Genomic DNA, 18394 nt, shown 5'->3' with positions numbered 1-18394 from the left:
CCGGTACCGGAGAAAAACCAAAAAAAAAAAAAAAAAAAAAAAACAAAACTGTGTTTTCAATGACTCTGCCTGACACATCGCAGACATTCAATGGATGGTTGTTGGACAGACAAATGACTTCACATGAGGAAAAGCTGCTGGTCGAGGCTTCCGCGGCACCACGGCTGACTGGTTCTGCAGTGGTGCAAAATGTTTCCTAAGTCTTCCTCATTTTTCTTACCGGTAAAAGTAGAGAGTCACAAAACAATTCCTGGCATCAAGTGAAGTGCACATATTTTACGGTTTCAAAGTAGCAGTGAATGAACTGTTACCCTAATAATTGACAGAATTAACATACATCAGTACACAGATTCCCTTAAGTTCCTAACTGACTGCACTACTGGTGAGAGGATCTAAATCCAACTGAGCCAGCCTTACCTACAGCCAGAGAGTTGTTTCCCTGGAGTGCCCTAAACATGAGAACTCTGTAGAGTAATCCCATCAGTCCGCCTTGCTCTTCCCACCCCGCCAGGCCTTCTCTGCGGACCTCCTGCAGGCTGTCTGTTGAGCGAGGCAGCCCCACATGCGCTGTCCTCTGCGACTCTCTGAGGCCCTCTCAGAAGCTGGTCACAGCGAAAAGCTGGTGCGGCTCTCAACCGTCTGGCGATGACCTTGGTACGGTGGTCAGCCTACTTGTGTTGGTTACGTGACAAGCATGGGTCCCAGGACTAGAGAGCTGTCCCCCTGCCCCAGTGTCTCTAGTCCCTCTGTGCTTGGTGTTTGTCACTTTGGCAATTTTTTAAATTCCTTACCTGAAGGTTGGGGAGGAGAATGTATAACCGTGTGAACAAGTGATATGCATTTATACATTTATTTAATTAAAAGTAAGTCCATTTTCAAGCTAATTCAAATTTCATTGTTTTCTTTCAAGGATAGACTAGTGGTAGCAAGTAATGAAGTTTTAAAAAAGCATATAAGAAAAATGTTTAAAGTTTTATCCATTAATTTTTGGGGAAGTTAGACTAAAAGCCCTGTCATTATTTTGTTATTTTTGATTTTGAAAATTGGTCCACTTTGATGTGGCTGGGTTTCCAGGTTGATTTGTTGTGGCGCACACCACAGTTTTACTCCTCTGTCCTGTGGGTATGTGCTGTCTGTCCTGCACAATCAGAGAGTGCGTCAGTCCTTCTGGGAGTGTCTCATGCCACGGTTCAGCGCTATTCAACTCACCAAACATGGATGAGAGCAAAGGAGGGAGGCAGGAGATGAAGGGAGGGAGAGGGAGGACAGGAAAAGACGGGAAGAAAGAGAATTCTTCCCCGGGGTTTTAACTTCTCCCTGGTCAAATATTTTATGAGCTCAGTATAAAGGGGAACGACTGGTGCTTTTCAAGCTTGCTGAAATATTTTGTCCTTCACTCATTCTACCACAGAGCGCCTCCGTCACTCTGATGAAATGTCCTCAGGGCTTGAGTGTCAGGCACACTGGCACACTGAAAGGAAGGCCGGCAGGAAGGTGGGCTGCCTTCTGAACCACGGCGCTGAGAAATGCATGCTGTGTGCTTTTATACTAGGCATTGAGATCCCGCTGCTAAAATGCAAAAGATGGCAACTTCTAATACTCTGTTCCAGTGCAAGAAAAAAGGGAAGCTCTTCATGACAAAAAATTTCTATTCCTTCGGGCTTGAACAAATATCAATGCTTTAGAGCTATCCTTCTGATCTGGTGTGTGTATGTGCGTGTGCGTGCATGTGTGTAAAAGGGAAAATTACTCTGAAATTTCACACTTTCTCTACTAGGAAGGATCTGGAAAAGTTTAACACCACGCTTCATCTTTGGAAAAATTCTACCAAAGATATTTAAAGCCAAGTGTGTACACATTGCTTTTCATTAACTTTGTTCTTCCCGCCCTGTCCAGCTCGGGTGAACTGCACATCCTGCTCAGCTGCTGCAACAGGCACGAAAGAAACAGGCCATGCATCGGGGAAGGCCGGTAGCAGGGGCCCACATGACATAGTAAGAACGAGGACATTTTCTTTCCTGTCCTTTCGAAACATCTTGTGTACACTCCACTTGGGAGACCTGTACTTGAACAGTTCACGTTTTAATGACTTGAGTTTGTGTACTAAATGTAGACACTTTGACTGCTTTATTCCATAAATAAGAACATTATCTAAACGAGATCTGATAGCTTCATTTTTTAAAATAAATTTGGAAGCAATATGTTAGATGTCTTGTTTTGTTTTGTTTTTGAGACAAAGTCTTGTTATATACTTCAGGCTGGCCTTGAACTCATTACGTCAGTGATGGCGAAGCTACGGCACGTGTGCCTCAGCTGGCTGTTTGTTATCATTAAAGCTCTAAGAGGTCTGACATGATCCCACTGTATAGTCTAGGCCGGCCTCTAACTTGCAGCGATCCTTCTGCCTCAACCTCCTGAGGCATATGCCATCATGCCCAGCCTGGTAAATATTTAAAATTTGTAATGCTGGAATAGAATGAAGTCTTTAGAATTATAGCTACACATATCTGACAACTGCTCTTGATACATATCCAAAGGCAATTCAGCGAGAAAAGGATAATCTTTTCAATGAATGATGCCGATATTATTAGACATCTGTAAGCAAAGGTAAAAAACAAAACAAAAAAACTCCATCTTAATATTATGTGCCTCAGAGTTAATGAAAATTAACTCTAAGTGGATCATAGATATGAACATAGCAACTAAAACTTTAAAACTTCTAGAAGAAACTTTAAGAGAAAATCTCAGGATAGGTAAAATTTCTTAAATATGACATAAAAGTCGTAATGTTTTTTAAAATGACACATTTGGTATCATCACGATTTAAACTTCTGATGAGTGAAAGATACAGCTGAGAGAACAAAATGACAAAGCCAGCCCGCGAAAGCACACTCGCAGTACATAGTCTGATATATAAACTGTATCTAAAACTACTGTACACTCTCGAAACTCAGTAAGAAAATGACCCAGGCTGGACAGACAGGAGGCGCTCGTGGTTCTCGCTCGCAAGAGCAGCACGCTGGCCCCTTGCACCAACACGACCTCCAATCTTGAGGCCCTCTTGGGCACCTCAGCAGCACTGCAGCCACTGCAGGACCTACGCGGCTTCGGAGGATGTGGGGCACCTGCACCTTCAGGGTCGATGTTCAGCTATTTTGCTCCAGCTAACACAGGCACTGCTGGACTTGGCGGCACCCAAACAAAGGTTTTCCACTCAGTGCTGGCTTGGCTTTGGCACGGCAGGAACGAGGACGGTTTAGGTACTGATTTAGGAACTGGACTAGCATGTGGAGGATTTAATGCACAGCCTCAGCAGCAGCTAGCTGTAGGTTAGAGTTGTACGCTCAATAATAAAGGTGAAGGTAGGCTAGTGGGTTAGTTTTCAATAAAAAAGAAATAGACATTCAAAGCCAAAAACAGCAACTGGTAGAATCATTGCATAAGTTTGTCGGAAGAAACCAGACCCTTGAGTGTCCAGGTAAAAGGTATTGAAACAAACAAACAAAAAAAAAGGTATTGAAACGTTGCCAGATGATCAGACAGAAGTTGTCACTTATGTTGCTGAGCCTTCTCCAAATAGTGCATCAAGAAGAGTTCCAGCCACACTCTGCACCCATTTTGAACAAGCCATCATAAAACACAACTGAAGCAGCTCGGTGTAACCCTTTCTACGACCAGAAGAGAACTTTTTCCTGCACAGATAACATGGTCTCCTGCCAACGTTGATGCTATTATTTGGGTACAGGCCAAATGAGTAACCTGGATTCTGGAAAGTTAATTCCTGCACCAGGGAATGTTTCAAAGAACTTTTCCGAAGACTGAAGGTTCTAGATCAGATGACCAGGCGACATCACCCCAGATTAGACATCATGTCTGCAGATACTAGTGAGCTACAAAGAATCAAACTACTGGAACGGCCAAAGCCACACAGTATCGGAGAAAGCTCAGGGATCCTTCCCGCAGGACCTGGCAGATCCCGATCAAACAGGAAACTCACACAAAGGCTGGTATGCCATCTAGGGTGACAGAAAGCAGTCCCGGCTCAGCCACATACACTGTGAACCAAATGCATCTACTCAGTTCAAGGACAGACTAGCTGAACTGATGTCTCAAATTAGGACACAAGATCATTTTGGAGCAGTCAAATCTGAAGAAAGATATTACAAGATACAGATCTTTTACAAGAAATCAAGCGCAACTGAAACAACAGAAAGGTTAGTCACTTGATTAGCATCATAAAGGATGATCTAAAAGGTATAAAGCTAGCAGAAGAAGCACTGAATAAAGTCCTCCACACCAGAGATGTGACAGTTAGCAGTTGAAATGCATCCTCCTACTGCATCAGGATTTTCTTAAAATGAAGCTGACCACATGGAGAAAAAAGAAAGAAAATGATCCTCTTTTGGCTTGGATTTTTTGAGAAGATTATGATCAAATTACTCTTCACCAAACTTGAAATAAAATACTTACTACACAGTTCTTAAAAAAAACCTTCATTCACAGAAAACCAAAGAAAACAATTCTAAAGTTCATGTGGAATCAGAAGAAACCTAGAGTAGCAAAGGCAATCCTAAGCAAAAAGAGGAAGGCAAGAGGAATCACAATTCCAGACCTCACGTTATACAACAAAGCTACAGTGATTAAAAACAGCACGGTCTTGGAAAAACAAAAGACAAAACAAACTCAGATACGTGGATTAATAAAACAGAATACAGGGGCCAGAAATGACTCTAAGCACGGTCTGTTACCCGATCTTTGACAAAGGGGCCAAAGGCTTATGCTAGAGAAAAGACAGCCCCTTTAACAAACAGTTCCGGGAAAACTGGCTGTCCACACGCAAAAGACAGAATCTAGACCCATTTCTTTCATCACATACTAAAGTAAAATCACAATAGATCCAAAATGTAAGTGTCAGTACAGAAACAATCTGCTAGAAGATGAAACAGGTAAAACTGTTGAGAACACAGGCATAAGCAAGGACTTTCTCAACACAGTCTCAGCTGCACAAGAAATAACACCAAGAATCAATAGATGGGGTCATAGCAAATTAAAAAGATTCTGCACAGCAGAGAAACCACAGAAGAGGGAAGACACGATCCACAGAATAGGAAAAAAATTTTCCAGCTGTTCCTTATACAGAGGACTAATATTTAGAATATATAAAGAACTCAAAAAAATTAGACACTGAAAATAAAAGATCCAATCAAAAAATGGTCAGCTGAAATAACAAACACTGCTCAGAAGAAACACAAATGGCCAATAAATACATGAAAAACTGCATGACCTTTAGAGAAATACAAATTAAAACAACACTGAGATTCCATCTTACTCTAGAAAGAGTGGCTAACATCAAGAAAGCAGATGACAACAAATGTTTTTGAGGGGTGGGGTGGGGGCTTTTACATTGTTGGTGGGAAAGTAAACTTATACAACCATTACACAAATCATTATAGTGATTCCTTACAAATTCCATTTGACCCAGCTATTCTGCTCCTGGGTAGAGTCCCCAAAGAGTTAAAGAGATATTACCCATCTTTACAGCAGAAAAATTCACAATAGTTAAATCTTGGAAGGTGCCTATATGTTCACCAACAGATAAATGTATAAAGAAAATTCGGTATTTACAAACAGTGGAGTATTACTCTGCCATAAAGAGGGATAAACTTGAGTCATTTGTAGGAAAATGGATGTACCTTGAGGCCATAATGTTAAGTGAAATAAATCAGACACACATGCCTAATATGGCATGATTTCTTTTATATGAGAAACCCAAGATACAAATAAAGACCACAATAAAATATAATAGAAAAAATAGAGCAAGAGGGCATGGACAGGGAGGTTAGGGAAAAAATGCAGCTGGGAGGGAAGGGTGGGTGAAGGGACACAAAAAAATGTTATGTACACGTACCAACTCTTCACAGTGACTTTAATCACTACATACTGTGAACATGTACAACAGAAACAAAAATTTAAAAGTCTTCAAAAGGTTTACACCTAAAAATTGAATTTACTTTTTAAAAAGCACATAATTAACAAAATGTACACAGTATCATACTTTTTTATTTTAAAGATAATAAAAAACAACAATAGCAAAATACCAACAACACAGACAAAAACAAAACAAAGCAAAAACAATAAGAATGATACAGGGTTTCAGAACAAAATGACAGGAATTAACAGTGGTTGTTATATTACATGCTGTATCTTAATGAAGTTGCTCAGATTACCAGATGTAAGAATGTGAGATTGATCACACATTTTTATAATGGCATTTTCTTAAATGATTGTCCTTCATCCTGCTTTCTATAGCAAGTAAGCAAGAAATATGTATACTTAGCATATAGTAAACTATTTAATTACTTGGCTGTTGGGACTTCTACTGCAGAGTATAAATATGCATCCGTTTTTACAAATGTGAATTCATCTGTAGGAAGAGTAAAGAAAATCCAAATGTATTTACTGATTAATGTGGTTTTCTTTTTGTTGTGTAAAGATTTAAAAATATATTTTTTATGATTTTATTGTCTTGGAATTTACAGGACACACCTAAACAATTAGGATATAACCAAATTACTGTTTTTGCAAACTTTTTGTTCTTTCATCTTCTAAAAACGATGGAAACTTTAAATGAATTCTTACTTTTAAAAAACCCAATGGGAAAATGATAAAAAATGTGAAAAGACAAAATTTGAAAAGACACTTAACCTAAGAAGATACAGAAATGGCAAGTACACGAAACCTCATTAGTCACTAGGGAAATGCACAATGAGGGCCACAATGAGGTATTACAGATATTACCATACATCCATTAGAATGGTTCAGAGAAAGAAAGAGAGAGAGAGACAGAGACAGAGAGAAAGGAAGAAAGAAAGAAACTGACAATACTAAGTGCTGGTAAGAGATGGAGAACTGGGACCCACATATACTGCTGGTAGAAATGTAAAATGATATAAACACTTTAGCAAAAATATGGCATTTTTATAAAGTCAAACATATGACCCAGTAATCCCAACACTGGGCAATTATACAGTGAAATTAAGGCTTATGTTCACACAAAGCCCTACATATGAATATTTATAATGGCTTTATTCATTATTTCAAAAACTAGAAACAACCCAAATATCCTTCAACTGGTAACAGATAAATGCACTGGTGTCTCCACATAATAGAAGATTGCTGAACAATGTAAATAAGCTAACTCCTAACTTATAGACCATTAGTGGATCTCAAATGCATCATTCCAAGGGAAAGAACCCACATTCAAAAGGCTACATGCTGCCTGATTCCATTCTTATGGTATTTGGGTAAAGGTAAGATTCTAATAACAGAAAACAGGACAGTGACGGCCCGGGGCTGGTGGCGGGAGGAGGAAGGTGGCTACAAAGGGACAGTGACGGGAAACTTTTGGGGGTGAGGGGACAGTTGATCTGAGCTGTGGTGGTTACATGGCTGTGTTCAAAACTCAGAGATGTTTTACACCAAAGAGTGAAGCTTATAATATATAAACTAAAAGTTGAATAAGTAACATTTTATATAAATGTCTACCAACACAAGAACATGCAAAAGTTATAGGAAAAAGGAACAAAATTTTCCTGTCAGAAAAGAATAAGGTTGTTTTGTATATAATTGCAAGAAAAGATGTCTTAAGACAAAGGCAAGTTGTAGATGTTTGGGCATAAAAGTGATTCTGTCTTAAGGAATAGATATATATATGTTATTAACTGCATAGGAAAAAATATAGGGAAATATTCCCCCAAAACAGAGATTTTTCTAAGAAGTTGGATGTGAAGACTTCCATTTTCTATGAGTTATATATCATAAGATGTGTATTTTAAACTACTTTTTCATAATACAAAAGATGCAGCACCTGGTGTCTCAAGCTGAAGATACGCATGTATTTTCCAATAAAAGCATGGAATTTAGACAATTTCATGACAAGCACTTAAAAATAGGCTTTAACAACAACTTGAAATGAAAGCTTGATTTTGAGTTTAGAGGTAGGTCTGTCAGCACCTGGCAGGTTCCCTTGCGCTAGCATTTGCGTGTCATTCACCAAAGCCCAACCCAATAGCACTTCAGAAGCACTGGGGATGCCAATCAGCAACTTCCTGCCAAGGTTAAAAGCACGTTTTCTGTAACCCATGCACACTGAAAACCAGTATGAGACACCCTGTAAGAACAGGTGCGTGTAAAAGCACAGCTTCTCCCAGCCTGAGAGTTTTACATCTCTTTGGATATTTATGTTTAAAACTACGTATATCCATTACAGGACAGAGAACTCATTCTGGCTAAGTAAGGCCAAGGAAAAAGATTCACAATAAATGTAACATTGATGCAACAGCGAACATAATGTCACAGTTCAAGAAAGCCCTGGGAAATCTGTATTTGGATATTTTCTTTATTGTAAGCCATAATATGGAAGTTTTATGAAGATTGCATTCAGTGAAAAATAAATGGCAGTGCTATGCATCTTTGAAAGAGTGTTGGCCAATGTTAGGCTGTAAATGTATTATTTTTTGAAAATTAATTGGAAACACAAATCGACTCTAGCAGAGCCACATGGTTCCCAGAATTTTCCTTAACAAGATCAGCATGTTGAAGAGCTACTTCTGAAAAGAAAAATGAATAGAAAAAGCCACATTTTCTGATGTACTGAGCTATTTGTTGGCATTCACTGGGATCTGGTAAAAGATCTCCACCTCCCTGCATCTGGCAAAGGAACCTGGAGAGGGATCCCCAGACCAGGGAGCCTCCCCGAGTGAAATCACCTTTGCTCGGCCCATGCTCAGCTGTGTAGGTGACCGGATTTTCTTGGACACAATTTTTCAGGTTGATAACTGGGTTCCTGCACCTTTCCTTACAGATGTTAACGTGTTCACAGAAGAGGCGGATTTGCACGGCTCCTATTGTACGACAGTCCGGTTGTGGTGAAAACAGTTTGCAAGGAGAGTTTCTTGCAGCAATCATACCTTCTGTCTGCAGCTGCTGAGCCTTGCCCATTGCATAACAGACAGGGAGAAAGAGCACAGAAAGGAAAACCAAGGATGTACCACACACAGTCATGCAGTGTGTTAATGCCAACAAAAACCCTCCTATAGAGTCTCAAGATGAAAATTTGGTTAGAGTTTTTGTCTTTTTCTAAGCACACATCATCTCATACAGTGGGGTTCATTCAAACCAAATTTAATTTTCTACAATGAAGGAAGGGAAAATTAAAAAATTAAAAAACATACACACACACACAAGATAGCTAAGCTAACTGTACTACTAATTTCTATTAGTTCGTTGAAAGGATCAGTTAGTGCTTATATTGTCTGATCAATTTTGCATGCCTATATCTTATAATCTGAGCAAATGCTTTGAAGATAACACTATGCAATATAATAACTATTGTTAATTTCCTTTCATCTTGTTTTGAAGTTCTGTATTGTTTTGATTATTTTTTTCTCTCTTTAAAATGAGTCTGAGATTCTATGCTTCATTATGAAAGCTTTTTAGTATATAAGATGAAAAGTATGTCACTGTGTTTAACACAAAAAAATGTACTTTGCTTTCCTCTAAGTATATCGGCTGAAAACTTCCTGAAGATCTCATAAACTGTGCAATGACAAATAATCACTATCCTCTAAGTTCGTATCTTTGCGGCAGACCAGAGCTCCGAGTTCTTACTCACTGCCTCTGAGCAGGTTAAGGAACTCCCGTGTTGCTGTAACATCATGCTTTCATGGTTTAAACCTTCCTGATGGATTCTGTAAGTGACCTTTATCAAGACTGAAAATGATAACTAATTTTAAACATCAAAGTTCAGAGATTTTAAACTTTCTGATACAAAATCTTTTGTTAATGGGATGAAAACCTTGCTGAACTTAAATAACTGTCTGGGTTTTGGATGTTTACTTATTTCCTTTATTTGGTGAAGGGGAAAGAAAGAAAAAAGAAAGAAAACCACAGGGATTACTCAGTCTATAAATCTGCTACAAGACATATGCTGTGAGTATTTTCATAAAGACTTTTATTATGTGGTCCGTAAGCAGCATATCCATGCCAGATGGGTGGACTAGAATACAAAACAGCTCTCAGAAGGAGCTATTATTGGGTCAGTACTATGCTAATTAAAAGGGTGCACACAACCATCTGTGGGATCCCCAGTGGCAGAGGCTTATTTCTAGAACCCTCAGTGCTGCTGTACCCTACATTAGGGATGCTTGAGAGGGTCTCATGGATACTGCCGGTAACAAAGGTACTGGGCAACCTAGTGGACTCATAAAACTTTCTAACACTGGATGCAGATTTACAAGCATTGCATGTGACTCAGTGTACTAAGACTTTTTATAGTACCGTCGCTCTAACAACAACTCTATGCAGAACATACCAAAACCACATTACATGTATCTATTCACTACTGCCTGTGCTCGTAACAGCAGCAGTCAGCAGGTGGGACGCCTGGTGGAGGGAACTAAGTGAACAACTTGTGGACCTGAGACTCCAAGTTTTGGGAAGTGTAAGAATTTGGGTTTTCAGGAGTAAGTACTGGCCAAGGATGAGAACAACAACAAAAGGAGCCACACAGTCTCTGCCTTTGAAAATAAGAGTTCACTATGTGGCTCACGATTGGTTTTTAAAAATCCATACATTATTGCTTCAAAAGCTGTGCTCCACTTTTTCAGTGAGAAAACAACTACTTGTAACTATTGGTGCTTAAATGCTAAGTTTTATTCTTTTTTCTTTTAAAGAGAAAAAAACAATAAAAATGATACAGAATTTCAAAACGAGATGGTAGAAAATGAACAAAGGTTATTATACTGCATATTGTTATCTTCAAAGTAGTTGCTCAGGGGCTGGGGATTTAGCTCAGCGGCAAAGCGCCTGCCTGGCAAGTGCAAGGTCGTGAGTTCGGTTCCTGGTACCGGAGAAAAACCAAAGTAGTTGCTCAGACTACCAGATCCAGGCACGCAAAACTGATCAAACAATATAAACACTAACCGCTCCTTTCAATGAACAAATAGAAATTAGTACTACAATTATCTTAGCTTACATATTATATGTATCTCTTTTCTCCTTTCCCCCACCCCAGTTGTTCTTCCCTTTGGAGCAGCTTCTTTCCCTCTTGCAATATCTGTTGTACCTTTTGGATCTTATCTACTCTTCCGGTTTCTTACACTCAGTTTTATTTTTGCCAGCACTCCACAGCACAACCCTCCTTCTCAGGGCTTACCCGGCTCTTCACTTTTATTATCTGTTGCCCTCAGAGGTTCTTTTGTTTTAGTATTTGTCCTCTTTTCGGCTAATACCGCGGTACATAAATGTTCCACTTTGTTGGACAAGCTGAGGGACAAATAGGCCCTGTCAAAAAGATAAACATGTCGCAAATATACTTAAGCACCAAGAACTGGTCTCGTAGGACTAATTAAAGCACAGACACGCTTCCTCTAAGCAGTACTTCTCAAGGGTCCTCTGATGTGGCTTGCAAAGCTCGACTCGGTGAAAATGCCCAATCTGGAAGTGCATAAGTCACTGCAGAGGTCTCAAAAATCTGCTATCACTGACATTTATTTCCATTTGGTAGCTTAAGTCGTCTTCTTCAAAGCCTTAAAATCTCTGACAACACTGGGCCCTTGCTCCCACAGAGACAAAACCAGCAAGCGTAGAGTGAGGATGCCTGTCCCGGGAATGACTCAACATACCAAGTTTTTTTGCTTTTCTCAATCCCATAGAAAGAGAAGTACTTACTGGACTTCCTGGAAATTATAACTTTAAGAAAGGTTTTAAACACCTCAATAAACAAATAAAATAATGGGTCCCAAAAAACATATGAAGAAGTTTTAGTATCTGTAAAAATCTCTATGTATTAGAATAGTTTCCTCTGATTTTTCCCAGCCCATTTTTTCCAGCCCAATGCTATCATTTTACCCTATGTTCTTGTATTTATGGAAGCGTTAGATTTCTAAAAGCACAGTGGAGCCCCAGAATCATTCCACTTTTCAAGCATCCTCTGGTTTCTTCTGACTCTGCTGTTGCCATCCAGAAGCTCCCCCTTGCTGGTCCCGGAGCGAGGCTGTGTACAGTCTTTAAAGCTGGGCTTGTCTTTCGGACACAGAAACCGGAGAGCACATATACTTTAGAAGTTAGAACAATAATCGGAACTGTTTCTAAAAGTAACTACCACTTTGCCCTTCCAGCCCTTGGCAGGGGGCTTGGTCACCAATACAACACCAGTCTATGTACATTACTAAAGTGGCTTCCTACTAAACCAGGCCGAGGTGAGCGGGAGGAGGGCTAGGAAAACATGTCAATAAAGCACTGCTTCAAAAAACGCTAAGGGCAACAGCAGACAAGACAGACCAGGAAAGGCTGGGGATCAGATGAAGCCCCAGCAGTGCAGAGCGAGGTAGAGGTGATGGCGTCACGCCCAGAGGAGGCAGGAGACGGATGGCGGCAAAATTCAAGTGTCACGATGAGGCGGGGTCTTAGGGGCTGTCAGCTAACGCGTACAAATGCGCTAGGCAGACAGCACACAAGGAACAGCGCCGAGGAAAGAGACAAGCCACGGTGCCGCTGTGAAACTTCATGCTTTGGTAAACAAAAATTAACCGAACTGAATATAAAGTTTACAATGACAATTATTTGGAACAAAATTTCCAGAAAATTAAAATATGAGGGTTGGAGCAGGAGAAAGATGTTAAGGTGTACTAACGGTCTCACTGTCTTGACCATAAAAAGCAATTGGCAAACAGTATGACTCTCAATACTGTGCCACTTTTGAACGCGCGCGCACACACACACACACACACACGGTCTATGAGGGTACACCCTAGGTTTCAGGGGAACATCTGTGTACTGTACCATTTAAACTGTTTTTGAAAATATGAACTCCTTTTACAAATATTGTTTTTAAATAAAAACTTTAAAAATGTTAAAACAGAACAAATGGCCCCAAATATACTGGCAAAACGTGGGGTCTCTCTCCTTTTGTACACTGCTGTGCTCGTGCGTGCTCCTGCACTGAGTAGAACACCCCAGCCAGTTAGGCTCCTCCGAGGAACAGCGTGCCCCTGAGCCGTGCCCCTGAGCCGTTCTCCAGGAGCGTGAGCAGTGCACAGCCCCCAGCAGTCGCCGCAGCCTCACCGGCGCCCCGCTCCACTGCGGAGCCCAGGCCTCAGCCCTCCCCGGGAGGAGGGGCGTCAGGGCGACTGCAGATGGGCACTCCTCTGGGCCACCTCCTCCCGAGGTCCTGCTCATGGCGCTCTTCCCTCCTCAATCCCCTGGACCTGTTTGCTCAGGCCTTGGCAGACGTGTGCCAGTGGGAGGGACCCCTTCCCTCTCCCTCCCCAGGCCCGCCTCCCCTCTGGGCTTCACCACGGCTGGCCGGCGGGTGGCGCAGCTGAGGCTCGCCCTGCTCCCTCCCCCTTTCATCTCCACGTCACTTCCAGGTCTGCCCCAGCACCCGCCTGAGGACCCGGCAACAGGATGCCTCTGTGGTCCAGACACCCACAGGCGCTCACTCTTCTTCCCTCCCGGGAAGTCCTCTCCACCTCACCCTGAAGCCCTTTCCCGAGCCTTATTTTTTTTTAAAGCACATGACTGCCCTGACATTGGCCGTGTAGAAGGCAGGTACATGATCCAAGCTGTCCCAGCCATTATTGTAAGCTACAATCAATTCTCCCCATCCACTCATTGTGTTGCACACACTGGCTCAAGTAGATTTCTGTCCTTGTAACATTTCCTAGCGATCACAGTTAATGATCAAGTCTCTCATCTCTAGTATTTTTATGTACTTTATTTGATGAAGACTCCAAAGGACCAAGCTGAACAGAAAGTATTTATAAAGAATGTCACTTCCCAGTGACTTTCATCATTAAAAAGTCAAGTTTGCACCTTTAAAAAATTTGATACCAAGAAATGAGGACGGTGTGAGGTTTGGGATTAAACACTGATTTTGGATCGAAAGTTTCAAATCCCAGCTTTGCCACTAAATGGTTACATGACACTGGGGAAGCCCTTCACTTTCCTGGGGCTAGCGTTGGTGATATCTTAACATATGAAGATTTGGGGCTAAAATTTATTTCTAAAGTCTCTTTGATTATAACTCTACAGTCTGCCTAGTATTACTTACTAAAGGGTATAGAGGTGTATGAAACATAGAATGTACTCAATACATATTTTCTTAATGGAATTAATTAATAAGTAATTAAGAACTTTGAGGATATTTTTGAGGGGCTTTTTTTTTTTTTGGTACCAGGAATCAAACTCAGCACCTTGCACTGGCCAGGCAGGTACCTGTGCCGCTAAGCTCTATTCCCAGCCTATTTTTTAGTTTTTAGAAAAAAGTAAAGGAAAATATTTAATGTTGTGCACAAAAGAAATACAATTAACTTTCCTGTTACCCTTAAACATTTTGGTGCTTTCTGGGTCCTGCTTCCTCCCCTCTCCAGCCCAGGCCTCCACACCTGCACCACAGCTTCTTTGTGCAGCGCCCTCACCCTTGCCATGACCCTCCCAACCTCAAGCTCCTCTCCTTCCCTCCAGTCCTAAAAGCACACAACAGTTTTTGTCTGTGTTCATCTTCCCACTTTAACTTACGTCCATCAAGCCATGGACATTTGTCTGTTTTGTTCACTGCGTGTATTCAGCGCTTAGAATGATGCTCTGTACTTAGTAGGTACTCTATAAATATTTGTTGATTGAATGAATATGCACTTTATGTAAATATTTACACTAAATATTCACTGTAAATCTGGGTTTTAGCTATTTAGGCTACAGATGTAAATATGAAGATTCTAAGTGGAATACAAGGAGTGTCAGGAGAGGGAAGTGAGGCAATCCAGCAAACACCTGAGCAGGTGAGTGAAGGCGCCATTCTTTCCTTTACTAAGTTCCCTGGACCTTGCTCTTGGCCTAAATCAAGGCAAAAGTAACTACCACCTCCACCATCCTCACCTAAGGCAGAGATGCGCAGTGCAATTGCCCCATGTGAGGAGCAGCCCTGGTTGGCTGGAGGACTTACACAGGCTTTTACAGCTAAAGCAAAATGAGCAAGGTAAGAAAAGCAGGAGGGAGGTCAGAGAGTTTTCATATCAGACCCCCACTTGACAGCCCCCAAGACTTTGGCTTTTACCTCGAGCGAGGTGGAGAGCTGCTGGAGGGTTTTGCAGGTAAAGGCACGACAGGGCCTGACATGTTTTGAAAGGACAATGTTGGCTGGTAGCTAAGAAAAAATTGTCGGAGAGAAGCAGCAGGAGCGGAGAGCCCACGGTGGGGCTAGTGTAATACGCCTGTGGACAGACGTTCTTAATTACGCCTGTCGCACATTCCACGGCCATGCCAAAGCCATTCAGCCAAAATCGACTCCACTGTGCTCTTCTCAGACTTGTCTTCGTCTGTTCACTCTGTCATCAGAAACGAGACCACCTCACTGTCCCAACTAGAACACCTCTTTCACAGCTCACACCACGTTCGCCGACTTCGCCCTTCAGGCACCAGTTAGAAGCGGTCCGTCCTCTTCACCCATCGCAAGGGCGCTCACTATCACCGCCCTGAACATCACGGCATCTTCCTTATGGGAGTCCCTCACCGTCGGCACAGAACTCTTCCGAGACCCAGTGTGACCCCACTAGTCTCCAGCTTCCATGACTTCCCCCTGCTGAAAGAACAAAATCTATTCTGCTCGCCAGGACATGCGAGGCCCTTCAGGAATAGCTCTAGCCTAGCCATTCAGGCTTGACCGTCACTACCTGCTCTCCTGTATCCTACCAGAGCTTTAGTTCAAAAGCTACCACTCAAAATACCCTTACCATGGAAGCTGTGGTGTAACAGGTCTTAGATTTCATTCCTCTTCCACTTCCTCCCTGCCCATCTTTTTTAACTTTAGAAAGCTCTCTTGCTGATTCTGATGCAGCCAGAATTAAAATCACAATGTACCATAGTTCTATCTCTGCATTTACACAGTGAGCCCACTGGAAGGAAGAATATTTCTTATCGCTAGGGTCTTTTTCCTTTTTGCTTGGCCATGAGTTGTTTTTAACTATCTCTTCACCCCAACTCCTCCTCCACTGCTGCCAAAAGAAAAACTGTCTTGGGTCTGAAGTGAGATGCAGGAACTTATAGCTAGTTAATGCAAAACTATTTTACTACAGGTAGTGTTACAACAACTAAAAATTAAATGAATGAACCCACTCCCTGCATTCAGTGACAAAAGCAGGAATATAGCTATGCTGCTCCTGGTGATAATGTGATACCTGAGCACAATACAGCAAAAAGGTGACCTTCACAGGTACTTAGGCTACAGGAAGGGGAATTCAGGTAAATTTACAGCATTTTACTTTTTCCTTTGTATTAAGTTTTACGAATACTGTTGCTGACTGCATGCACTCTACTGGATGGAATTCATTAACTTGTTTTATAGTGTGGTCTTTTAGTTGTTTGTATTCAATGAAATGTAGTTCTGGCATTTGCTTTTCTAATCCCATAGGGACACTGTGGTGGAGATGCTTCATTTATCAATACAATTTGTGTTTTATTGCCCACTGTGTGCTGTTATGCCATGGCCAATACATTTCTTATTAGATAGGTAATTCATCTTTAAAAGTGTAAGTGTATGGGTTTGTAACACATTACTGTGTATCCAAACTTAGGACTTTACATACTATACAAACATATTATTTATGTACAAATATCTTTTCTCACTATGTAAATGACATATAGTTAATATTTTATTTTCCAAAATTTTTCTTTATAAAGTTATATTGTTTCTTATATAATTACATATCTTATATTCTGCAAAATGAGGTATTTTTCATTGTGTGCACATAAGCACATGATCCTTGACATATATATAAAGAGAACATTCAAAAAGCTTTTTGAAGGGGTTGGGGATTTAGCTCAGTGGCACAGTGCCTGCCTGGCAAGCGCGAGGTCATGAGTTTGATTCCCGGTACTGGAAAAAAACCAAAAAACCAACAAACAAAAAGCTTTTTCAATGGGGGGATAAATTACCAATTTTTTACATATTTTGCAGAATCAAAAATAGTCTATGGCTATCTAACTTACAACTTAGAAGAATTTTTAAATGCCCTAAAATGCTTTTCATAGACTAATTCTGTAATTACTGTTTAACATCTTAAAATAGAGAGGTTTATGCACTACCCATGGAATTAAAATATTTATAGCTTCACAGAAGTAGAATATCTTTTGGAGATCATTCAGCTGACCATTCCATTCTAAAGAGGAGGAAATACAGATCAGAGAAGTCACAGACTTGCACAAAGATAATACAGCTGCTAAGGGGCAGATAGTAGGCCAGCATCCAACTCTCTAGATTTGCAGATGTTTTTATTTCTGTTCCACTGTGAGGTTGAAAATCTACACTTAAAGCATCGAGGGCTGCCCCTCCCCTTGCCATCGTAGCCCCTGAGAGCTAGGTGAATGGCATGGGGGTGGCCCCTCCCATCACAGCTGCTGCTACCCAAGTCAGCCATGCCAGAAGGCCCAGAGAATGCCCCTCTCCTTGCTGCCACCACAACTGATGTGAAACCCTCAGGAAGACCCAGAGACCAGAGGGAACGCCAGCGGCACAGAAGCCTCCCAGCGAGGGTACCCAGGATGGACACAGAGGACTGTTGCAGTGAAAAGTCTGAAGCAACAGTAACAATACAGGAGAACAGGTGGTGAGTTAGGTCACGTTATTCCCAGCACTGTGCTTGGGGACAAAGACACAGAGAATGGAATTAGGTGGGTGGGGCCACCCCATTTTCTCTTTTTGTTTTATTTCACTTTTTTCTTTTTCTTTTCTCTTTTCTTTTTTCTTATCTTTTTTTCTTTTTTCTAAATGGCTAGGGAGAACTCTATCCACAAAAAAACTAATCCCATCCCAGAAACCCAGAGACCAAGTTCAGATAATCCCTTGCTTACTCCCTCATTCTTTTTCTTCTGCCTGTTTCTCTAGTTTTCCAAAGTTTATCTGATCATCCTTTGTCCTCCAGCCTTGCTTCTACTTTCTTTTCAGTTATCTTTGTTTTATCCACTATCCTTAAAACTCCCCACTGCAGGGTAAAACCATTACACCAAAAGGAAACACTCTGAATACAAGCTCCCAATTTATAATCGGTTCTATTATATAATAGGAGATTTTGCTCCTATGGTTTAAGGTACAAAATTAATAGCTACCACAGTTTATCAGTTTCTAAATTGTGCTTGATGCTACTATTATTGCTAATTATGCTACTTTAGCTAGGATGTCATATCTGTTGTAATCAGTTGTTCTCCCTCCTGTGACAAAATACTGGGAAGCTCTGGGGTAACAACCTCACCACAGCCTAGCACCAAAGAACTGGGGACTGAGTCAAACAGATATCAACATCTCACTCTTAATTAACTGAGAAGGTAAGATCTTGGATGA

General features: G+C 41.1%; 1 protein-coding gene and 1 pseudogene across 2 annotated transcripts in view; one reads left to right on the top strand and one right to left on the bottom strand.

Moving 5' to 3' along the window:
• The window catches only part of LOC102025410, a 9523-nt pseudogene extending 5201 nt beyond the window's left edge, over positions 1–4322 (top strand).
• Positions 1–18394, bottom strand: part of Scfd2 (sec1 family domain containing 2) — a 406746-nt gene that overhangs the window by 143302 nt on the left and 245050 nt on the right. The gene's annotated exons all lie outside the window — the stretch shown is intronic.

The sequence above is a fragment of the Chinchilla lanigera genome, unplaced genomic scaffold (genome assembly GCF_000276665.1).
Source record: "Chinchilla lanigera isolate Chin_1 unplaced genomic scaffold, ChiLan1.0 scaffold00046, whole genome shotgun sequence".
NCBI lineage: Eukaryota > Metazoa > Chordata > Mammalia > Rodentia > Chinchillidae > Chinchilla > Chinchilla lanigera.
This window is presented reverse-complemented; position numbering and strand designations above follow the sequence as displayed.